General features: G+C 47.2%; 1 protein-coding gene and 1 long non-coding RNA gene across 6 annotated transcripts in view; one reads left to right on the forward strand and one right to left on the reverse strand.

The window, feature by feature from the left end:
- Nucleotides 1-24,564, reverse strand: part of Itgb6 (integrin subunit beta 6) — a 126,797-nt gene that overhangs the window by 97,713 nt on the left and 4,520 nt on the right. The gene's annotated exons all lie outside the window — the stretch shown is intronic.
- LOC110555801 (uncharacterized) lies at nt 3,151-17,557 on the forward strand. 5 transcript variants are annotated; one of them, XR_009593860.1, is made up of 4 exons: nt 3,151-3,364; nt 11,150-16,251; nt 16,575-16,717; nt 17,263-17,557. It is a non-coding gene; the product is annotated as an uncharacterized LOC110555801 (long non-coding RNA). The 5 variants fall into 5 exon arrangements; XR_009593859.1 differs by lacking the exon at nt 16,575-16,717 and having other exon boundaries at nt 11,150-12,564; nt 16,009-16,251; XR_009593858.1 differs by lacking the exon at nt 16,575-16,717 and having other exon boundaries at nt 11,150-11,286; nt 12,273-16,251.

Raw genomic sequence — 24,564 nt, forward strand, 5'->3', positions numbered from 1 at the left:
TGACTTGTAAACAACTCTGGTTGTCTACCCTTCCGTATGGGCAGTACCTTCAACAGTACCATTTTCATTCATCAAAGTTCAGAGAAAGGAATATTTTGTTGAATAAATTTGTTTCCTTTGCTGCTATTGTTGGTTCCCCCCCCCCCAATAATTAATTATACGGGACAAATAGAGGTTCTGATGCTATTTGTGAGAAGAGAAGTCAGAAAATTGGAAATCACTAGACTTACCCTCATGTGTCAGCTTATTAAATTATGGATGCATTGCTGAAAGAAATGGACAAAATTGTGCGCGTGCACACACACACACACACACACACACACACAACTGGAAGTGTGACATTTTAAAAGAATAGCAAAGTCACTTCTCAGGTTGGAGGCATTGGCAAATGCAAAACTTTATAACTCTCTGAGACAGAATCTCTCCCCTCACCCCCACCTGCCATTAGGTCCCTGGGTAACACAAATTTTATTCCCTTATTTTGCAAACGTGTTTCAGGAAAACGAAATGCTGTGTTTTGTTGTTTGTTTGTTTGTTTGTTTTTGTTTTTGTTTTTTTTGAGCAAGCAACTGAATAATATTTACAATTCATTTTTTTAATCCCCACCTCCATAAAATGACAAATCTACTGATGGCAGTGTTTCTATCACCCCCAACCAAACCTGCCTATGCGGTGCCAGGCTTCTCTGTTCACACGTAGGTGTCTTGAGTATCTTTAATCCACTTCAAGGAGCTCAAGCGATCTCTCACCCTCCTTCACACCCCAAGCCTTGTTCTCTCACTCACACATATAAGGCTAACCCCGGTAAAGCTTTTACTTTAAATCCGTGATGACATCTCACAATCTACAGAACAAAATCCAATGGCCTTACCCTCCTCATATTAGAGCCTCCCAGACTCTGGCCCCAATCTGTCACTGCCTTACTGTGTAGGGATGCCCCAGAGAGCTGTTTCCTGATGACAGATTTTTATTCCATTTCCCAGCAACCCTGTTTTTGTTTAAGCAATCCCTTTGCATAACCTTTCCCTTGCAGGAAATATCTGCACATACCCACAGAGTTACTTTGGTCATACACTGTATATCCTTTGTTGTTTTTGTTTGTTTGTTTGTTTGTTTTTTGTTTTTCCCCAAGACAGGGGTTTCTCTGTGTACCCCTGGCTGTCCTGGACTCACTTTGTAGACCAGGCTGGCCTTGAACTCTTAATTAAGCAGTAAATTCTTAACTGCTTAATTCAAGATCCAATCTCTTTCCTGTACCCTGAGGTCGTGATGCCCATCCTATAGGAAACTCACAACCCCAAACATATTGCTTGTTTGGGATTTACAATGTTGAAATTGTGACATTTATGCTTTAACTCAATTATATTTCAATTTCTTTACGTCAAGAACTAACACCATTCCAACCACACAGTAGGCATTCAATAACCCCTGGCTTTGTTGTGTGTTGACTACTTGATTTCTCTGACTCATAGTTTTCTTATGGTTAGCATGAGAGTAATTACAACCTCCCTTGGCTGGTGGATTTAGAGAGAGCAGAACAGAACTGCAGTTGCAGTCCTCTTGGCCACTGCTCTCCAGCCCTGGGCATCTCTTACAGGTCTGATGTGATAGCCTGTGCTAATCAGCTTGCCTAGTGGAATGTGGGAGGAGGCTGTCTCAGCCCGTCTCCTTCCCAGGCCCCAGGCAGTGTGACCTCAGTAGAAGCCTGATAGGGTGGAAGATGCCAATCTCAGTTAGTAGCGGGCTTGGCATGGCCTGCCCCTGTGCTGGGCCGCTCCCTTTTCCTCCAGCTGGCTCTGAGCTAGAGGCAATCAGATCTGCCCCTGGTAGCACTGTAGGGCTGGGATAATTGTGCTGTTCCCACTGCTCTTGCACCAATTTCATAGATCTAAAGAGACTAGAGGATCAGTCATCTGCAGATGAGTAAAAATTGTGGGAAGGGCCAGATTGCTCCTGGTGATGATGTTTATCATAACTGAGCAAACACAAGTTTACTGAGTACTCAGTGTCCCAGGTGATGGAGGAAGGCGTAAACTCAGTTCAGGTAACCATAGCCTAACGGGGTGTTTGGGGAAACAGAACTCTCTTGTTGGCATTGTAGGTTGGTTTATTGTAACCACTTACTAAGAAATGAAAATAAAGTACTTTGAGGAAGACACCCCTTTATCTAATTTGCATAAAGGCACCAAATTAGCACCAGTGGTCTCTTTAGACCACTTCCTCCATCACGTCCTCAGCAACACTGAATTCTAGCATCTTTTGGTACCTGTTGAGCAATAGAAGTACAAATGCTTTTTCTAACCATGCCCATAATCCCTACACTAAGGAAGCTGAGGCAGGTGAATTGCCAGAAGTCTAAGGCCAGTTTGGATTATAGTGTGAGAGTGAGAGTGTTTTGTCTCAAAAAACAAGAAAAACAATAAAAAAATTTTTTTCTTTTCATTTGTTTTGGAAAACTGTGGAAAAAGCTGGTGAAGTAGAGGACAGAATGAGGAAAAAGAGTTCAACTCTTCATTCATTTAGGAAAGAGTCTAAACCTGTAGTCACAGGACAATAGACAGGGTAGATAAAAACAGCCTCTACTTCATTAGACTGGGTTAGGTGTGGCTGGCATGGAATGGGCTGCCTCCCAGCCTATGAATGGGATGTTTGGAAAGGGGCCCTACCCTCGTCCACAGAGCTTCCAGAACTCATCTGGTCCCTGAGATCTCTCCAGGCTCCAGAGAGAGAGAAGCAGAAGCCAGGCAGGAACCCCTAGCGGTCAAGGATGGCAGGCAGGAATCTCTACAGTTAGCTCTTCAGGCATATGTGTTAGCCAGACTTCCCACTCCTGAGGCAATCACCTAAAGAACAGTGTGAAAAGAGGCGTGCTTTTGTTTTGGCTGCCATTTTAAAAAGTGGCAGGGAAATAGTGGCAGTGGAGCTGGCCAGTGTGGCCAGGAAGCAGGCAGGGAAGGCCAGTACCACTCTTCTTCCCTTTCCGCCCCACCGAGGCAGGCCCCCAGTCCATTGGGTGGTGCCACCCACACTCAGAGCCAGCCTCAGTGTGGAAATGACCCACGGGATGTGCCCAGAAGTGCACTTTGCTCTCCTGGCCACTTCCCGGTCCAGTCTAGATTAATCAGCACAAACACAGTCAGTGGGGACGGCAGCGAGGCAGGTGTGGCTAATTCTGTCTGTTTGTACGTATCATCTGGAACCTCCCTGGTTTAAGAGACAACCTCGTAGCAAGAGGTCAGGAACCTCAGGGGAGTTTGGGAGCTTGCTGACTCACTCATGACATATTTACTAGCTTTGTGGGAGATGCTGTTGGCTTTCATTTAGGAGAGTCAATGGTCCTTTCAATGAGGAGGCCCAACAAGAGGTAAGTGACGCGGGAAAGGACACGTGGGTTGCCTGGGGGGGGGGCTTTGTGTGTCAGGAGCTGCCAATCAACTAGCACAGCTGGAACCATCGATAAGGGGAAGAGGAAGGCAGGTGAGATGAGAGCCATACTCTACTTTGAGGTGTACAGATGTGGCTCTTGAATCAGCAGCCAGTTTGGACTTCGTTTATAGCAAGTGCTTAGCTGCTGCTTTCACTGTGGCTAGCATAGAAGCTGGTAAACCTAGCTTCCTAGCTTAGATGAGCATGCCAACAGCCTACCTTAGATTGTCTGCTATGAAGCTGAATAAACTTAAAAAAAAAAAAAAGGAATCATGCATGGACACTGTCTCTCTGTGGCTGAAAAGACACACTATGCTGTAAAAACCTTCTCCTTGTGGCCTAGGAGTAGGTGTGCCAACATCTTCTAAACCTGTCAGGTCGTTTCTGGCCTCTTAGTGCTGTGCGTCCCTCTTCTGGCGTACTCCTGGGTGTGTGGAAGGTCCATCTGCAGGGTCCTCTCTAATGATGTCAGTGCTTTGGGGGTAGCGTCTTATTTGGATTTATGAGAACAAACCTCCTCCCCCGTTATTCAGAGATCTGGTCTCATTAACACCTATATATTTATTTAAGCTCAAAGGCTGAGAGCTGGAAAATTGCCTGTCTGATAATGCAAATCTGTTAACCCCTCTTCCTACTGTTTCCCGTCTGCCTGGAAACACCCTGAAAATTCAGCCACCCCAGAAATGTTTTGACTCTTCTGCTTCTGACCCAATGGGTAGTAATAAAGGAAAATGAAAGGCACTGAGGGAAAAAAAAAAAACCAAAAAACTGGATTAAATTTGTTTGAGGTTTAGCAGGGCTCAGCTGGGGTTGGGGCTGTTAAGAACTGCAGGCTTGTTCCTGTCATGTCGGGCTTAGCTTTGGAATTCCTACACCTGCGTCTTCAGGGTCAGAACAGGGATCTCTTGTCTTGCTGATGATTCACCTTCAGCTCTCATGTTCATGGGGACATGAGTCATTGCCATTACAGAAAGCACAGTCGGTGGAAAGAGCCTCAGTTTTCAAAGTAGCGCCATTATATATTCCCGACCCAACGCAACCACGGGCCTGCAGGGGCCACCCGTGGGTTCTTCTGGGCATTCTGGGCTGGTGGTATTCTAGAGCACCTAGACAGGAGGATACTAAAAAGCTTATGACTATAAACAGAAGGTCTTGGGTAAGCTGGGCTCTTTAAAGTGACTGGATACCGTTCAGGACTGATGTCTTTCCTAAGACACATTGAAGGCCCCAGCCCCCAGCTGCAGTCAAAATGGATCCCATCACTACTGTTTGCTGGTGTGATCCTGAAACTGTCTGAGCTACCAGACAGTCCCTATGGAACCTATCTGGTGACATCAGGCTGTGGGGTAGACAGACTTCCTCAAGCTGGTGCTGATCCTGCCTGGGTTGCACACAGACCAGTATCCCCAGCTATTTTCTACTGAACTGCCCCAGGGAGGCTCATTTAAGGAAGGGCAAATTCGATGCAGATGTGAATCCCTTATGCCACCACAGCAAGCATATGGAAACACTGTGGATATTGTCACCATCATTTGTCACAAAGTCTCCCCTTCTCGTTGGGCCCCTCCCCCACCCCACGCACTGACCCAAGGCTTGCTTCTTCAGTTCTTAGTCTACAGGGCTCCACAACAATGGCTCATTGCCCAGAGCTTTTCAGTGATTTTTAAGGTTTCCAGATCACCTACCTAAGAACTAACATTCTAGCTATTCCGGCTGCTCAGCCCCGGCACGTGCAATACTTGTCCCTGTGAGCGCGCGCATGCACACTCACAAGAAACTTTCAACAAACAGAAGGAAATCAAAGTGTGACACTTTCAGAAAGGACACCGTTGAATCCTGCCAGAGGTGGAATTCTTTCACCATCTCCTTCTTTCACTCGAACGCATTTGCTTTGTTTCCTGAGAGGGCTAGTGGGAAAGGGACCTGATCGTCTGGGTGTCGCTGGGCATGTCTGTCATAGCACATGGCATGGTTTTGCTCCCGGAGCTAAGCTCTGGTCCGGAAGGAATGTTCACTCCTGCTGCCGTTTGCTTCCTTCAGGTAACCCTTGCAGAGCACCTGCTATGTGGAAGATCCCAGCCAGGCTTCCCAGGCCTTGCCAGTAGCTGAGGGATAGCCTCTGTCCTCTGATACACCGGTCTGAAATGCCCTGGCTGGCAGTATAAAAGACAAGTTACATGTGTTCATATTTAACTCTGAAATAATCGCCTCGTAGCTGAAGTCTCAACGGAGCCCTTTCGCTACAGACATTTTGATCTTTTCCGTGGGAATTACGGTGTCGTAGGAAGGAAGGAAGCTCTTCTCCGTGTTTTGCAAATGTGTGTAGACGGCAGCCTTAGGGCAGAGCGATTACAGTCTGCTCATGTTAATTAATTATGCCTATTTCAGTGCAGAAGCAGAGCAGGGGTGGGCTCGGAGCCTCCTGGGATCCTGGGCTCCACAACAGGCCTGTTGTTCTGCCCGCTGTTGCCTTTGGCTCCCCCTTGGCATTGATACTTAATTGCATTCCAGCTGGGTAAGTCTGAACCTGTCTGCTGCGCCTTCTTGGCAGGTGTGTAACCAAATGTCCCCAGGCCTCACCACTCTGTGGGGGCCAATTAGACCTCACTTCCACTCAAATGTTTCTCGCTGATTGCTCCACCTGAGAAACTCTGGCCCTCCATGAATCTTCCTTCTCAAAGTCTCTGCTTGGGGGTAAGGCCACAGGAGGAATCAAACATGCTCAGAAACGATTTGTAGATCTTGGATGTTCATGGTTTCTTGGCCATTGCAAGCTATAGTGATACCATGCTTGCCAGCTCCTCTGTTGAGGCCAAGTGTCTCCTGGTACCTCCTGGTACCTCCAGGAGCTTTGGGGTGCTGAGGACACGGAGAACTGGTGAGCTGGAAGAATGCTTTGGGTGGACCAAAACTATTGCCCAGTTCTGAGTACACAGGACAGCTCATGCAAACCTTACCACACATCTCTTAAGGGGTCCTATCTGACAGTGACATAAGGCTAAGCCTCGGCCTTGGCTCAGCGCCAGCGTGCATCACAGCGCCCACATTCCCTGCATTCCTCCTTCCACCAGCCACGACCTTCTTGCCAGCTGGGAAAAGCACCCTCACCCACTCTCCCTGCCTTTCATAGTTTGAATCCCAAAGCTGTTCTGCTCCGGCTTGTGGCCCCGGCTTTGCTCTCAGTTGGGGTTCAAGTTCTGCTGGGCCACCTGCCCCCATCCTGCCCCAACTGTCCTCATTCATCCTTAGGGCCCATCTCCCGTTCAGCAGAGCTAGCTAAAAAACCAAGATGATGCCACTCAACTCCGCTTGGCTGTGCTGAGACTGTAGATGGATCCCAGGCTTCTTGGTGGTAGTTTTGCCTGGCTAGAAGAGAAGCCTTGAGCCTCCAGGCTTCTCTTTGTTTTCCTAGCATTAGGCAGAATGCAGCTTACAGCTTCTCTGCAGTAAGGTCTTTGATTCCTTTTCCTCATGGTCCCGCACCCCTTTCCAGAAGGGTGGGATGAGTTACAGTTTGAAAGTTATAACTGCCGCAAGCGGCCAGTTCTGTGTGGAAGGAAGGTAGACCTTTGTATATTCTTAGTGCCCCAAAGATTATGTGAAATGGCCGCTGCCCGTAACACTTATTAATATCTAGTAGCCCATTGAGATATCTATTGAGTCAACTGTGGTAGCTTATATCAATCATTCAAGCACTGGGGAGACTGAGACAGGAGGACTGCTGTGAGTTTGAGGCCAGCCTGGGCTACACAGTGAGTTAGAGGCTAGCCTGGGCTACATAGTGAGTTACTTCTGGGCCAGCCTAGGTCACAGTGTGATATATGTAATTTCCATGGAAGATATCCCCACCCTCCCTGCCAGGCAATATCTCAATGAAAAGAGATGAATGGTAAATAAACTGATCAATAAGAAAATTAATAATAAAATATCTTCAGAGAATTGATTTTGGGTGATGCAATGAGGGGTGACCTAGATGACTCCTTAGAGCAGAATGCCAGGTGAGGCATCCCTGAGGAAGTGATAAAATGAAACTGAAGGAGACAGATCCATGTGAAGATCAAAGGAAAGAGGATTCCAGACAAAGGAGCAGCGAGGGCAAGCAGGCTGGGAGCAGCTTGAGCGATGGCAGAGGGGAGTCTCCGATGATGGAGTCTAGGGAAGGACAAGGCAGGACTCAGCTTCAGCTGAATGGAGGAAAGACAGCCACTAGTACAGGGCGGTCAGATCCATCCTGGAGAACACAGTCAGGTTTGCGGCCTCTTGGAGGTGGGGCAGACAGGCCGGACTGATTCCTGTCAATGCACTTGACTAGAATGAGAAGCTCCCAGAATCTCTAGAGGGCAAGAATGGACACCGGAAGCTCCTGCCAGCTCAGATGCAGGTTACTTGGGTCTAGCTGGTCACCAAAGTGTCTGGACAGTGGTAGAGCTAACAGGAAGAAAATGGACTGCCCTCCCTACCCCCACTGCCAGAAGACTCCTTAGGTTTCGAATATTTTAAATTACAGTCTCGAAAAGCAAACCGTAGCTAATTCCACAGGCCAGAAAGTCAAATAACTTGCAGCTAGCTCAAGGTGAGTATGGTACATTCAAGTGGTCAAAAGTCTGTTTTCCCTGCTGGCAGCAAGAGTAAAAGCTGAGGGCTCGGGGCTGGGCTTGGGGAAGTGGGGCAGTCTGATAGCATTCTCTTATCAGAATTTAAATCCTTTTCCTTAAGTATAAACCTGGAGGCCTGCTCTCAGGAACACTTGTCACCCATTCTCTAAGGGACTGAAACCCAGACTCCAGAGGAAGCCCTGCTCTGCCAACAGCCACCCACTACTCTGTATTTGCTAACTTCACCTCTCAGTGGAAACAGGAAAGCCCCTGAAAGGGTGGACATGAAGAGAACAGGACCTTCTGGGAGCCCAAGGAACTTCCAGATCCTTGAATGTTATCACGTAGCTATCTCTAAAATTCACACTGTCCCTTAGGGCTTTTCTGATTATTATTATTATTATTGACAAACAGTACAGAGGTACAGAGGTAACTCAAGTCTAGGACATGATCAACTTTCCCAGAACTGGGCGTTTCCCTGGGCAGCCAGACACAGGAGTGTCCTTTCTTCTTCTTCTTCATGGTATGACTCGCTCCCCCCATCCTTAGTCACACACAGTTACTCATGACCTTGAAGGGCACGAAGAGTTGACTCACGGCCACCGTACATTCTGTGCTGCTTTGTCGAATGAAGAAAAATGCAAGATGGCTGAGTCACTATTTTCAATTCATTTTTTAATTTCACCTGGGGCCGAGGTTTTCTGTATTCATATAGTTTGATTGCTTTCTGAATCACTCTGATCATACAGTTTGCAGGATGCTTCATTCTTTTGCTTCGGGGTATTAGTAATATACAGTATTAGTGTGCAGCTACACTAGCCAAGTAAGTACTCTTAATCAGAGTTAAAAAAGAAATGAAATCCAGAAAGTAACTCAGATTCAAGGAATAAGAGATATAGCTGAGAGGGGAGAATGAGACAAGTACAAGCTTTGAAACCATGGCAGACCTTTGTTGCTTCAAGGAGAGCGATTCCAAGCAGTTTTCAACTTTGAAAATTATTTAATGAAATGGGTCTTACACATCTATTGTAAACCCAGCATCATTACACAGAAGTGCATTCGTGTATTTAATCAATAAAATATTTAAAGTACACTATCAAGGCTCCAAGGGCCTTGTCTTTAAGGAGCCTTTGTGTAGCTGGATAAGATGAATTTGCGTGAAGTAGTTTGACGACAGCATGAGGTAGTGTGTGAGATGAGGTGAAATAAATGGTGCAGGCATATGTGCTGGAGGTCAAAAGACTTCCTCCCTGAAGTAGCCAGCCTGACCTATCTGAATGATTCTGGAAGGGCTATCAAGACAGGGGACACTCAGGAACAGTGAGCACCAAGGAACTGCACTGGGAAGCATCAAAGTGTACCTGCCGCCAGTCAGGCTACTTGGCAAGAAGATTTGGCAAGGAAATGGAAAAAAAATGTAGACCAATTTTGTCTCTTGCTGAGGTAGAAGCAACATTGGGCTTATCTGTGTGAGCCAGGCTGGAGCTAGGTCTCAGTGAAGATTCCTCAGGGAATATGGAGAGGAACTGAGGTACACTCATGCCAACTGAAACATCCTCAGCAATAGTTAAGGACTTAGCCATAGTCTGGTTGAGGCCTTGAGCCTCCATTGAAAAGGCTGAACCTCAAGGATTAGCTTTTTATCTGAGACCCTAAGGCCAGGTGTGCTGGTGCACACCTTCAATCCTGGTACTGCCCAAGCAGGTGGGTCTCTGTGAGTTCCAGGCCAGCCTGGTCTCCACAGTAAGTTCCAGGTCAGCTAGAGTCATATAATGAGAGTCTGTTGAAACATAAACAAAAACCTCAGTGGTCGGAAGACACCAGCTGAGAGGGCTCAACGGACAAAACCAGAATGACTGTGGTGTGCCCAATTATAAGATCTCCTGCTGTCAATGAGGGTGTGTGTGCTCCTACAATTGTAAAGTCTCCGTTCCTTCATCTCTAAAACATAAAGAGAAATGTTTCAGAGAGCGAACCTTTAGATTCATTCTCTCTCTGCCATGAATAAACTCAAACCTATTTTCAAAGTTGAGGTTGGTTCTGTTGCTCTCCACTTGTGTGACTTGACCAAACTTAATTTCCTGAGCCTCAGTTTCCTCCCCTGTAAGGATGACATAATAATGCCCTTCAGAGCACTACAGACATGAAGACAGGTAGAGCAGCAAAGCGCCGGGCTCACTGGAAGGCAGTCAGTGAAACACGCTTAAACTTAATCTGTCTTTTGCTAATTGTTTACACTTATCGTTCATAAGGCATTTTTTTTTTTTTTTGGTAAATTTCACAATAGCTTCTTAAGCTAGATACAATTGTTGCCCAGTTTTAGAGATGAGAAATAGACTGACCTTGAACAATAGTAGGAGCAGAAGTTGAGTCAAGATAGTGAGCCCAGTTCAACAGATTTCCCCTTTAGCTACCATTCAGCTGGGATGCCTAAACTAAACTAAAATGAGTTATTCTTATATTTTTATATAGCACGGGATTAGGACTCAGTAAGCGTGCTTCTCTTCTGAACACCACAGAGTAGTCGTGAGATCTCTAGGTAAACTTTTAAGTTAGTCAACAATGTCTTGACCTTCGACTCTCTCTCTAATATGCAATCACCACATGTGACCACGGAGCCCATGAGACTTGTGGAGAGTCTTAGTGGGGATGTGGGGGTACCAACCATGCACTGGATTTTAAAGGTTCAGTGAGACGACTTTAAACAAAAGAACATTAACGATCTTAATAACTGTTAACTGGTTGTGATGGAGTAGGTATTTCGTATTGTTTTTACTTTCTTATGGCATGATTTCTAGAAAATGTTCACTTACATATCTGGCTCAGATGTGTGGTTTCTGTAGCCTTTCTTTCCATTAGTCAGAGCTGTTGTACCTAATCCTTTGTCTCTCCAGATGTGCTTCCAGTTTCTAGCTTCCTGATTCCTTGTCAGGATGCTAAGGGCGTCCTGTGTGGAGAGCAGTGTTCTGCTCACCTATTTCATGCTTGCGTGCAAATCTTATCTCTGTCTCTCTGTTCCCCACCCCGTGTGTATTTCTATCTCTCTCTTGCTCCTCTCTCACTTTATCTCTCTATTATCACCATAACTATCTCCATTTCAACTGATTATTTTTTCATGTTCTTAACAGGGAGTGTTGTATATCCAGTTGCTGAGACTTTCCAGTGGCCCTTAGGGATCAGAGCATCAAGCAGACCAGCGGTAGGTGACCAGAGAAGGGTGGCAGAGACTGAAAAATGGAAATCTCCCTGGATGCCTTGGATGAAGGTAACAGACACTGCCAGGCTCCAGCTAGTTGTTGACATGTTTCGATTTGGACCCGAAGGCCGGACCCTTTGAGTCCTGGGCATCTGAAGACCTGCTTTACTATGGATGAACCTCACTGAACTAAAAACTGTGACCAACTATTGTAAAGTCTGCCCAAGAGTGCCTGTGATGTATCCAGGCTCAGCTTTCTGTGAAGGCCAGCTTGGGGAGACAGTGCGTGGCAAACTGGACGGGCAGTGGCTGGCTTTGGGCATGTGACATGTTAAAGGCTGGGAAGTCCGCTCTTTACACAGATGAGACAGAGAGCCCCGTGGGGACCAGGGCTCAGTCACTCACACTGTCTGTCCTTCAGGGCAGCTATGGCAAACTCCTAGTCTTTGTAGCCACCATTTAAGCAGTTGCTGTTTGCCTCTGAGGAATCCTTAGTGAGCCCATTCATAGGAGAGTCTCTGAGTAAGATACCAGCTGCTTGTGAGTCTCTGGCCGACAAAGGGAATGGCACAGATGGTCGATGCTCTTCCCAAACCTGCCTCACACCACAGCGTTTATTCTACAAGGGCATCCACTAATCATTTACCTAGGGTAAACTGAAATCCCCAAATAACTCAGGTGGAAAAAAATATTAAGAGTGCCGAATACCTGTGTTATTTATAGCCATGTCTGCATTCCAGATACCTGAGTCAGGCCTCCTGGGAAAAACGTTTCCTTATCTGCAGTTGACACAGGAAGGTTTTGAGTCTGGGTCATATACTTAATGCTTGTACCCCCTTCCCAATTCTAAAGTGCAAAAGGCCTTATCCAGCCAGTGGGGAAAAAAGCATAGATAAGAAATGCAGCCTTCACTCAGCACAGCCTTTGTTCCTTCTGGCCTCTCCTTGTGCAAATACAGCTTTTAGAGCTCTTAAGATCTGAACTGTCCACTTACGTTCCTGATAACGATTCCAGAAAAATACCAGCTTCAGAGTGATCTTGCTTCCTCTCCCCAGCTTGGGGCTTTCCGGAGGGCTGCATGAAGACGGAAGTTTCCCTACCAGCCGGGTTATGACCATGGCGGAGATGGCCGGATATAACTGCGTGGTGATTTGTAATTCCACCCACCTAGCGTTTTTAATCCTTACGAACAGCTTCATTTCCACGACTCGTTTTCTGTCCCCGATAACTGTGCAGTGAGGTCAGAGAACAAGCATTATCATCCACGTTTAAAAGATGAAGGAGTGGAGTCCTGGGAGGCCAACTTGTCCAGATGGCAAAACGGAGGTGTCTGCAGCCCCCGGGAAGGTTTGTCCCTATTATTTCTAAAGCACTGAGGCTCCCAGGACCTTCAGCTGACATTACTAAGTGGAGGTCAACTCCATTATAACATGCTGCAATATGACGTCTGCCTCATTTGTTCTATAGGGGAACAAAGACCTGCTAAAATACCTGTCATACTTGCATTCGTCCTATTCCCAAATCTCAGTCATTATAACATTGGTACTTTTTAATGTGAGGAAACAAAAACAAAAAAGGAAATGTTGTATTTTTCATAGTTGCCAATATCCTTGAACAGCACAAGGAAGATTTCATTTTCTCTGAAGGAATTTTTTTTTCCTCTATAGGATATTTTGTTCTTCTCTATGTAGACATTTCAGCAAGAGATCATAGGCTAGCAGGTAGGGCCAGCCAGACAAATGGTCTTTGAAGGCACTTTTCCATGTGTTGGGGCTATTCAATGGGAAGATGTTTCTGCTCCTGTCTAGTTTGTATTTTGAAGGGGGTAGACAGATGATAAATTATTGACAATGTATGATAGGTAAGGTCATAGATAAAAAGTGTTAAGGAAGGCCAGGTGTGGTGGCATACCTTTAATCCCAGCACTTGGGAAGCTGAGGCAGTTTAAATCTCTGAGTTTGAGGCCAGTCTGATTTACATAGTGAGTTCTAGGCTGGCCAGGGCTACATTGTGAGACTCAGTCTCAAAAACATAAATCAATAAAATAAATATGCCTGACATGGAAAGAAGACAGAAATTCAATCCAACCATTTGATAATATTCACTCATCACATAGAAAAGGCTGGGAATATGGCCCAAGGAGATAACTCCAGCTTACGTGGTCCTGGGTCCAATCCCTAAGTGAGAGCAAGCAGCAAACAGAAGTTATTCTCTGCCTCTTCACCTCCATCCTGACCACACCTCCAAATGAAAGCACTTCTCTTAGGTCTCAAATCTCACAATGCCCGCTCTCTGGCACAGAGAGTTCTGTCTTAAGAGTGCTGTGCCCGGCATCAGCATATGTGACCTGAGAACCATAAACCAAACTATCAAATTTGTCTCACTTCCTCTGCCCCTTCCCTGCTCCTCTTTTCTCAGCCTGTGTTAGATGCCTGTATATTAGCCATTTGTTCATTCCTGCCACCCATTTACACTGCTCCTTTCTTGGCCTAAGCCTTCAGTTGGCTCCTCTGGGGCCATACTCCTGTCAAGAGCCTTGAACTCCCGTCCTATATGCATCATCTGTAGCAATCCTACACATCTGTTATCCCTAGCCGCTTTCCCAATGTCAAGTATTTGGAGAGTTCCACAGAGTTTTCCCTTTCATTGGTACCTAGGGCAGCAAGAGGAAGAGGAGGGAGATGGGGCTCTGGACCTTTAACACTACGCAGAATGCCCCTTGTCTTCAGATTTACATAGATTGTCTCCACGGAAAATTTCCTTCTGCCCACTCTCCTCAATGGCAACTCATGTCCCCTTACTCTGGAAACCCCTACCTGGACAGCTTCACCATGCCTTGCCAGCAGAGTGAAAGCCAGGTTTCCATCACAGTAGGATAAGGCTTTGACTTCTACAGATGCCCAAATACCACCATCCTTTCCTCCTGCTGTCTCTTGCTGCCCACACTGCCTCTTGGCCAGAATCCAGCTATGGAACTGTCCCAGGCTCCTGTCTGATTGAACCTAACCCTTTCTTCATGCTGGCTTTCCCTTTAGTGTGCCTAGCCCCCCCCCTTCCTGGCATAAACTTCACCCTTTTCCATCCCTGAGAGATATCACCTACCATGACCTGATACTGTACTATGTGTTTGTTAATTACTCCTCTCACCACGGAACTATAAGCTCCATAAGAATGAGAGTACTACCTATTTTATCACTGTCCTATCTTCAAGCATCCAGCATTCAGTAGAAGACTGTTTGGTATGTTGTTGTAAAATGCTCCTTGTGCTAGCTAGTTTTTTGTTTGTTTGTTCGTTTGTAATCAACGTTACACAGACTTGAGTCATCTGAGAGGAGGGAACCTCAGCTGAAGCAGCTGAGAAAATGAAGCCACAAGATACAGCTGTAGGCAGACAAGGCTGTAGAGTATTTTCTTCACTAGAGGTTGGTGGTGGACAGCCCAGTCCAAGTGTGGGTGGGGACAGTCTGCATTCCACAAGAAAGCAGACTGAACAGGCTTTGAGGAGCAAGCCATAGAATTCCTTAACGGCTTTTATATCAGCTCTTGCCTCCAGGTCCATGATCTGCTTGATTTCCTGTTTTGACGTTTGTGGAAGAGAAAGTGAAATAAACACACTTTCCTCCCTAACTGATATGCTCATTCAATATTTGTAGATAATGAATGAATAGACAGACAGATGGAGAGACGGATGGATGGATGGAGACTGCAAGGTGGCCTTTTAAGTTTCCAAGGCTCTCCAGATCTAACTTACGCTGCACCTACCCTGTCTCTATACACTCTGACCAAATTCACTCCTCAACTGTCCCACCCCGCAAACAGTGTTGTCTTACCTGGTGAACCCTTGTCTTTGGAATGCCCTTCTTCCATCTCTCTGCTATAGCAAATGCCTGTCAATTATTAGTCCCCTGCCTGACCTGATCTCTCTCTCTCTCTCTCTCTCTCTCTCTCTCTCTCTCTCTCTGTTTCTCCCTCCCTTTCTCCCACGCCCCCCACAACCCAGACCTCTACTCTTCTCATAGATGCCCAGTGCCCATCTCTCTCTGTGAATGCACTGGCACCCTGGCAATGCTAGGTCTACTGCATGACAGGTGGGATCTTGAGTGTTCTGTGTGTTTGATGACATCAGAGCTGGGAGGAAGGAAGCAGTGGGTGGCGCATAATAGTAGTTCCTTCCTCTTTTCTGTGTTGAGAGTGACAGTCTAATTGACCTGTGGGTGTTGCTAACTCACAGCAAGGTGACTTTTGCCTTTCACAGGCAAGGTACACCAAGTTCTCCCTAGCCTGGCTTTGCCTCCTGCTCTTGAACACCTCCAGCAGTGCCAAGAAGCCTCTTTTAACTCCTGTTCTCCACACTCCCACAACTAGCTAGACAGTCTCCTTGACTTGTACTCAAATAACTTTTTTTTTTTCCAGAACTGAAGCTAGTGTTTCCCAAAGTGTGTCCTTAGACTTGGGGGGGGGGGGGGGAAGCAAGTGTGTGAGGGAGAGATTGCAGCAAGAGTGAGTTCCACATGCTATTATGAATGCATCACTTAGTTAGCACATATATACACTTATGCATAAGCTATCAAAGCTACAGAGTGTAATTATATAAGATTTTCATGAGTGATGGAGACAGATGTATAAGAATCTTTGTGAAACAGGTTGAGGACTGACCCGCTGGAGGCATTATTATTTCATCTCTCCAAATGATAATGCCCAGCGGAAGCCACAGGGGAAGTACAGTCAACTGGGTGTGTATTCTTTACCGCCACTGCCCTGAATCGCACTCCGCTTTCCACCCCTTGTTAGTCCCGTTCTACAGACGGAGCAAGATCCCGCTAAGTTCGCGCAGGCGCTGAGGGGCAAGGGAGGACTCTCCAGCCTCAGGTCTCCCCTTGTCGAGCTGCTTCCAGCCACGCTGCCGCGTGAGAGCCACGGCCCCCTGCGGCTGCTGGCTGTTGCGCAGGGCAGCAAGCCCTTTCCACACAGCATCCCACGCGAAGTCCTCCTTGTGGAGCAAGAGTTGTAACTGATGTCTCAAACTGCCTTGGTGTAAGTATCTGTGTCTACACGGCCTTTCCCATTCCTGATAGCAATTAAAAAAAAAATGTCTACTAAGACGTCCACATGGCTGGTCCTTTGCAGGAATTCCCTTGAGAAACCTGAAGGAAGGGTTGTGGGGAAAGAAAGCCTCTCACCCAATTGCTCCTCAGCACAGGGTCAGCTCCTGTGTTTGGAGGGGGGATGGCCTCATTCATCAAGGCACGCCTACCCCAAGGCAGCTTATATTTCTCTTTCATAACCAATGTTTGAGGACAGGAGTAAAAGACTAGAGGGGTCTGTCCTTGAGTACAAGTGAGACTGTTGCCCCTCAGGAAGGCGAGAGAGCCTGTGGTGGACTGAGGGAATGTATGCTGTACCCTGAGAAGGAAGCCCACTGAACAGAGAGAGGACTCTTTCTAGAAGCTGAGGTGACATCTTTCCTCCCAAACCATACAAGCAAGCATTGCAATGGAAGGTAGGATGGCGACCTAAGGAGTGTCTGCCATTTTCCTGTTTTCCTCAGAAGGATGATGGTGGTTGTATCCAGGCTGACCAAGTCAGGGCTGAGAGGAGGCTGCTGTGGCTTAGATATGGTGGTTCTCTAAGGGGTCATGGACTGGAAATGTCTACCCTCCCAACCCCCCAACTCTGTGAAGGTCAAGGAGTGCTTTAAGGCAGCGGTTCTCAACCTGTGGGTCACAATCCCATTGGGGAAAAGGAATGACTCTTCCATGGCAGATATCTGCATGGCATTATGATTCGTAAACATTCCCCACCCCCCATAGGAGTAATTTGGTGGCAGGCTACGGAAGTTCCCAGATAACAGCAGCTCTGAAAGTCAATGGAAGCTGCAGGGATGCCATGCCCGAGCTTCAGTTTGGAAAGTTTGCTGTCTTGCAACACTCTGGTGATCTGTAAATCATACTCAGTACAGATTTGTGCACTTATGGAGACCATCTTATGGCAACTGAAAACCTGCCGTCTGACAGGAAAGTGACTCTTGCTTTCCTTTCTCCACAGGTGCTCTCTGGGCTCAACCACTTTGCCTGAACTCTGGCAGCACACACAGATTGTGGTGACTAATATGAAGCCTTTCTTCTCTTTTTGCCACCACTCTCCCATCCCAGGGGAAGAGGAAAGGGCTGGTCATGCTTGCTCCTTCTCAGGAAGAGAGCCACGGTGACAGCTGTCCCAGCCTTTTGGGGCCTGTACCAACTTGTTTCCGGGAAAGACTAACACACTTTTCTGATGGTCTTGTTTCTTCACTACTCTCTTTGTATTTCTTTTCAAATGAAACTTGAAAACAACAGGATAACACAGTTGAAAAGGTGATTTGAAAGGTGCTGAACTGAGTCTTTGCAAAGAGCAAATGTTCTGTCCCCTCTCTTTAAGAAGCCCTTCCCGGTTGAAGCGTTTCTGTTCAGTAAGGAACCCAAACCAGGCCTTCCCAGGCTGAAGGGAAATCCCGGGCCTTTGGGAAAAGAAGTGAGGTCATGTCGGAGGGGTGTTCACCCACCAGAAAGGGGAATTCTGGAGAAAGTCACCCACAGGGAGGAAAGCTTTTTCTTCTCAAGGGTGTGGCTCTCCTGGTACTCTGGGTCTTGCTTCCTTATCATTCAGCATCACAGAGCCTGTGTACTCTGGATACCTGGCAAGAGTGTTCCATTCCCCTGGGATGCCTCCTACCTTAAGCCACTACCCCATATCAGGGACTGCCTGTTAACTCACGGTTCCTAGACCTGAGCACACTGCCCCATGCTGAGTTTGGCATTCCCGCTTGAAAGTGAGATCAGGGGATGAATGATTTTTAGGGGTTCGTGTATAGCAAGGCTCTGACAGACAACCACTGAGTTTAGATAGACAGAGGCCTGGGGTTTTGTTGTTGGTTGGTTGGTTGGTCGGTTTTGTTTGTTTGTCTGTTGTTTGAAAGGATTGACTCATACAATTCTTGGGCTGGCCAATCGACCCAAAATTCTTAGAGGCCTCGAAAGCTTGGAGTGTCAGGCAAGAGTTGGTGCTGTGGTTTCGAGTCGGAATTTCCTTTTGCTTTAAAGGCCTCAGCTGACTGAATAAATGACAGCCGCCCAGGCTATCTAGAGCAATCTTTAAAGTTGGCTGATGGCAGATGTCAGTAACAGCTACAAAGTCCCTCCCAGGACTACCTGGATCAGTGTTTAAGGAAATAACTGGGTATTACAGCCCAGCCAAGTGAATGCATTAAGGTGAGGATCATGCCCTGTGTCACAAAAACACTCAGCACTAACCAGCAATTCAGTCCTGAGCAGAAACCACACTAAAGTGCTGGGAAACAGGACGAGGCTGGCCCTGAACCACTTCCAGCCAGATGCTGGCACCAGAACAGTTCCAACGCTCTCCCTTCCTCCCCTCCCCCCAACATACACACAGAGTGAAATCTCTAATGAGAGAGACAGTCCAGCAGGCAGAATACAAGTTACAAACTTCTATTTTGGGTGAGATGGCCCTTGAGGAACTTAAGAGCAGCTCTGAGGTCAGCCAGGCTAATGTTACAATCCTACTTGCCTGCAGAAGGAGTTTTAAATACTTTCAATACACGGGCTGTGAAATGACCCAAATGCCTTCGTGACAACAAATGTCAAAACGCCCCAAGCAGTTTGAGTAGTTGGGGAAAACCCTGCAAGGCAGCTGCTGGACTCACTGCCAGAGGGTTCCAAATGCCAATCAGACATCCTGGTCCCTGTCTCGATCTTGCTCTGAAGTCCTTTGGATGAATTCCCCAAGAAACAAAGAAACGGATGGAGGGGCAGATGACTGTTGTTGGTCCTGGGCTGCCTGCTGCCTTGCCCGTGGTCAGTGCCCCTTGGGCCGAGCTCAGCCGCATTCTATTTCTGGAGTGGTAACTCTGGGTCCCTGGTTGTTTCCCCAGCAGGTGCGAGAGAACTGGAAGCATCTGTTCCCTTCCACAGCACTGGCGGGTTTTACGAGGTTAATGTCCTTCCATGCTCTCCCCAGTACTCTAATAAAAGATCGGGCCTGTGGCTGCCTTGCTCCCGAGGCAGGGGTGTCACTGGATTTACCTCTTGTCCTCAACTTCAGATCATACAATGAGACGCCAGTGTCCCTGCAACTGTATATCACGTGGTCAGAGCCATTAACAGGACTCCAGAGCTGGGCTTGGGGTCTGCTGTGGCATCTGCTGCTGGGTTTGGGGACATAAGGAAGCTGAGGAGGGCTGACGGAAAAGCAGTGGGGATGTGAGTCTGCCCTGTCAGTATCTGACTAACGGAGAAAATGCTTCAATCCTGCAGCCCGAGAGGAGTCAGGAAATCCACCCCACAAAGCTCTTGCGTTTTTCAGGATGGTGGGATGGGAAGGCTCACAGAGAAACCTCACTTTGCACGTTACCAGCTTCCGCATGGCTTAGTGTCAAGGTAGTGAGGATTTCCGTCTTCTGCAACTGAGTACAAACCCAGCTTTTAGTGTCATTGATGACTTAACCCTTGTAACGCTGCAGGAGGACCCGCTGGCCCTGATGTGTGAATTCCCTTGACCCACTGAAGAAACTTTGAGAGAGTGGGTGACTTTGCACTTTCTTGTTGTGGAGTCTGCAAGCTCTACCTGTGTGGGGGTCACTCATCCAGAGCACTGTCAGCCTCTTGATATCCGTGTGCTAGGGAATCCAGCACATGACCCCATCTCTGCCTGGTTGGTTGGGGCTAGGGGTGGGTGGTAGATGGTGGTAGCCATCTGAGTTGCCAACGATGTGATGTAGCTGGGGACTGACACAGGACTTAATTACCATGGGGAGCTGCAGCTGGCTGTGGCTGGAGTGAGCTGGCATCTGCTTTTGCAGAGCACAGTTTCTGCAAATAATTAACCAACAGAACTCCCGATCCTCTCTAATTAATGAAGAGGAAGCCTGGAATCTTCAAAGTCCACAAATGTCATGCTGCCATTGTGTCAGGATTGATCTCCTTTGTTCTAGACCAAAAAGCATGCCTCTCCTGCCTCGCCTAATTCTTTATAAATTGAATTTTTCTATTACTCGTTGTGACAGCTAGGGAACATGACTTCAGAAATTCACCCGCAGTTCATGCCAGTATTAGAAGCCTGAATAATAATAATCTTTTAAAAGAACCATAATGGAACAGGCTTTCTGTCTCTGACCCAGAATTAATCACCGGCAGGAGACACTGAAAGAGCTCCTTAATTAGCGCTAATGGATCTCGCTAGGTGAAGGCTGAGTTCCTGGGTGTCTGCAGCGGGATGAGGGGCCGCATCCTCTTCCTCGGCCATCTCTGCGTGCTGCTGAGATCCACAGGGAGAGGATGAAGGGCCTTTGCAGCTAGGGGACAGAGATTTCTGACAGGGTACATGGCAGAGTGAAGTGGGAGCTGACTGGTCTCGAGTGGCTTCCGGGAGAGAAGCGGAAACCTGTGCGACTGAAATCCACCACAGAAGCCAAAGTGGGAGCCTCTTAAACCCTACATCAGCCTGCATCACTGTGTGTTCCCAGCACTCTGGAAAAGACTGCCGACTGCATACTTCAGCCTCTGGGGGTCTACCCGCCTGACCGAGGTTCCCTGTAAACCCCCATTTCCCTATCTTTCTTCCTCAACCCTTTATGTGAGCCTCAGCTTCCGTGTATCCTGCTGTACGCCCCTACCCCAGGACCTTTGCACTGGCTCTGTGAGACCTCACTTCCCAGCCATGTCTGTTCCCTTCCTTTTGCATCTTGCTCCAATGTCACCTTAACGAGCATCTGCCAGGCAAAGGAGAGTCCCCTCCCCGTTCTTCTTGCCCTGCTTTATCTCCCTCTCTCATTGTGTAGCACAGTATCCATTCCCCTTATTGAGCATGTGTATTGTTAAGCCTGGTTTGGGCATGGTTTGTCCCCAGCTAAACTCGGGTTAAAGTTTAATTGTCAGCGTGATGGTACAGAGTTAGAGGTGGTGGGGCCCTTCAAGAGAGGTCATCAGATCACAGGGATTCAAGGGATTAATGTGGGTCCCTAAGGATTCGTTAGTCATCCTGAGCAGGCTGTTGTGAAGTTGACTGTGCCTCTGTCCCCTACGTCCCCCTCCCCTCCCGCCAGCCCCCATTGTGTCAGTGTATATGACATGTACGGAACAGGATGAGAGCCACCAGAGGCCAAACAGATATCCATAGTGTCTGTTTGGAATCCCAGAAGTGGGAATCAAGATGAACTTCTTTCCTTTATGAATTGCTTGCCTTCAGTTATTCTGTTAGAGTAACGGGAGCTAGGCTAGAGCAGCCATTTCTAGCTCAGCCATTTGAAATTTCTTACTTTATGTACGTGTACATGCCTGTGTCAATTTACATGCATAATGTGCATGAATATAGGGAAAAGGTCAGAGGGTGTCAAATCCTCTGGAAGTAGAGTTATAGGCAGCTGAGCATCACCTGATGTGAATTCTGGAAGCTGACCTTTGGGTCCTCTGGAAGAGCAGCAAGCGTGTGCTGTTAACAGCTAAGTCATCTCTTCATTCCTTAGCCCTGTTAATAACTTACAAAGGTTTTCCACCTTTTCTCTTATGAATAACTTTTCCTTAATTTGAAAGAAAAAGAAGGAAAAGGCCACGAAGGTCACGGTGGCCTAGTTTCACGCTGTTGTTAAAAGGTAGGACGTAGGGGCTGGAGGGATGGCTCAGAGCACTGTCTGTTCTTCCAAAGGTCCTGAATTCAATTCCCAGCAACCACATGGTGGCTCACAGCCATCTACTCAGAGGTTAAGAGCACTATCTGTTCTTCTAAAGGTCCTGAGTTCAATTCCCAGCACCCACATAGTGGCTCACAGCCATCTATAGTGAGAACTGGTGTCCTCTTCTGGTGTGCAGGCACACATGCAGGCAGACTGCTGTATAAACAAACAAATAGATAGATAGATAGATAGATAGATAGATAGATAGATAGATAGATAGATAGATGAATAAAACCTAGACCTGTACTCAGACATAGATCCAGGTTTTTACAGTGTGCTTTGGTCAGAAGGACACCTATGCTATTTTCTGTTGAAAAAACAATAATGGTTCTCACAGTGGGAAAGGGACATGACAATGGACACAACTGCATTACAATCCATACAGTGGATCATTACTAAAGTTACCTCTCAAAGTTAGAGGATGGTCAGAGGTCAGAGTTGAGAACATGGGCTAAAGTCTCATGGGCATAAAAGTATGAATTCTTATATCAGGACATCCAAAATTCTATTCACAAAGCTATTTGAAGCCTTTCTCCAAAATCAGGTTAGACAGTGTCCCAGTCCTAAATAGCAAAATTGGCCTTCCCTCCTAGACTCGAACCCTGAACCCTGCAATCTCTTCCAGACTGCCGCCCACTTGAAGTGGCCAGGCGGGGTTTCTGATAGAAACACTAGCATGAAAGACCAGTGTCACTACAGCTGGGCTTGTCACTGCCGGACAAGCACCACTAGCTCGCCTTGCCTTTTCCTGAAATAGGCCATTTGCTGAAAAACTGAAGGAGACTTGTTTCTCTGTCCTCACCCACAAAGAATAAGGCAGGGGCTGCTGATGGCGACTGAGCGCGCTCTTGACTGTGACTCCCACAGCCAGCCTTGAAGCCTTTTCTTGTTCAGTCTCTGTGCCAGTGGCTTGTCTTTGATGAGCGTCTGTGATGGTTGTGTGTGGTGCCCTTCTGTTTCCTGCCTTTACAGATGGAATAAAGATGAGAAGGCGGGGTGCAAGCCCAAAAGCTCCAGCTGTCATGGGCAAAAATGCAGTGCTTAGCTGCGAATTGGCCATTTGGCTCAGGCAAAGGGGAGACGGGGATCCCCTTTTCTTGTGTCTATTTTCTTCCAGACCCCAAGCCAAACTTTCAGTTCATCAGCCAAATATTTATTGATGCCCCCTCCATTTCCCACCCCCCCCCCCCGAGTTCAGAGAGTGACAAGAAGAAAGACATTTCAGGTGATTCAAAACTTTGCTTGGAAAGTAAGATATTCGTTCATCAAGCGTGAAAAACTCAAATGACTATGGGTCTGAGCAGGCAATATGAAGAAAAGAATGAATGAGTAAATGGATGGACAGGTAGACGAGTGGGTGAAACTATTACATAATAGTGTCTTTAAGGTACTTTTTCCCCCCACTCAGACACATTTTCCACGCATATATTTATCATATACGAATAGCCTTTCCATCACTGGCTCAGAGCTTGCTCATGTGTCTCTCTCTAGCTTTCTCATTTTCAATAGAGTAGTGTATCATCCTCAGTTCTACCCAGTGGGTTGAGAGCCAGGTAAATGGGAACCTACACTTGGTCTTAGTTCTAAAAGTTAATGGGGTAATTGGAAGCAGTAAAGGCAGTGACAAGGACTGCATTCAGTTGGGGGCATGTGGATGGGGTCAGGGAACTCACTGGGTCACTCTGCTTTGTTGCTGAGGAAGAATGGGGCTCCAGGACTTCCTGCATCTTCCATATTTTCTGCGGCACTGTGCTTACCTACACATCCTACGCTGCCTTGCCCTTCCTCAGATGTCTTTGGGCTCTCTGTGTTTCCACTTCCTAAGTTCTGGGAGACTCTACGGTGACTGCAGAAGTGTTTGTTCTCTGTCCGTTCCCGGGAAGCCAGGGCTTGCTCAGCTCTCCATCAGGACACACGGGTGGCTCTCCCCGAGGTCTGGCCAAACTTACATAGAGCGTCACGTGTCCTGTGGTGGTTGTTAAGGAAGGTGGGGGCTTCCTCAAACTTACATGCGGGCTTCAGAAAGAGAGCCCTGAGGTGCCCTTTGCAGCAGATTGCAACTTGCCCCCGGCCCATGCCTTCGCATACCGAGACCTCTTTATATTCTCCCTATCTACCTCCATCCCTTAATTCTGCTTCGGACTGTGTGACAAAGGGATCTTGGCAAACACACACAAGTAGAGATTTGAAACAAACAAGCAAGCAAGCAAACAAACAAACAACCCTGAGGCTTGCAGCTACTGCTGCATGGTATCCATGGAGCTACTGTGAAAATATAACCAAACTAACCTCTGAGGCCTCAGCGTAGAGGACACATGTCAGCAGACAGCCTGTTCTCCAAGACTTGGGCATGAGCCTCAGCCTGCACAGATGATTTGGGCCCCAGAGAGACCTACAGAGAAACCGGGCCCACAGCGCCTAACCCAAATTGCCAAGAATTTTGAGCAAATAAGTGATGGTTGAAAAGAAAAAGAAAATATGACACGCTATGCTGAGCAAACCAACTGAAGGCCAGATTTGTGCCTGCCGTGATTAATCTGTTCCATGCTGAGGTCATGGTGACTACTTAGCAACACGGGAGACCACAGGAAGCCTGTGCAGGGATACAAGGCCAGTTCACT

The sequence above is a fragment of the Meriones unguiculatus genome, chromosome 8 (assembly GCF_030254825.1).
Source record: "Meriones unguiculatus strain TT.TT164.6M chromosome 8, Bangor_MerUng_6.1, whole genome shotgun sequence".
In the NCBI taxonomy this organism is placed as follows: Eukaryota; Metazoa; Chordata; class Mammalia; order Rodentia; family Muridae; genus Meriones; species Meriones unguiculatus.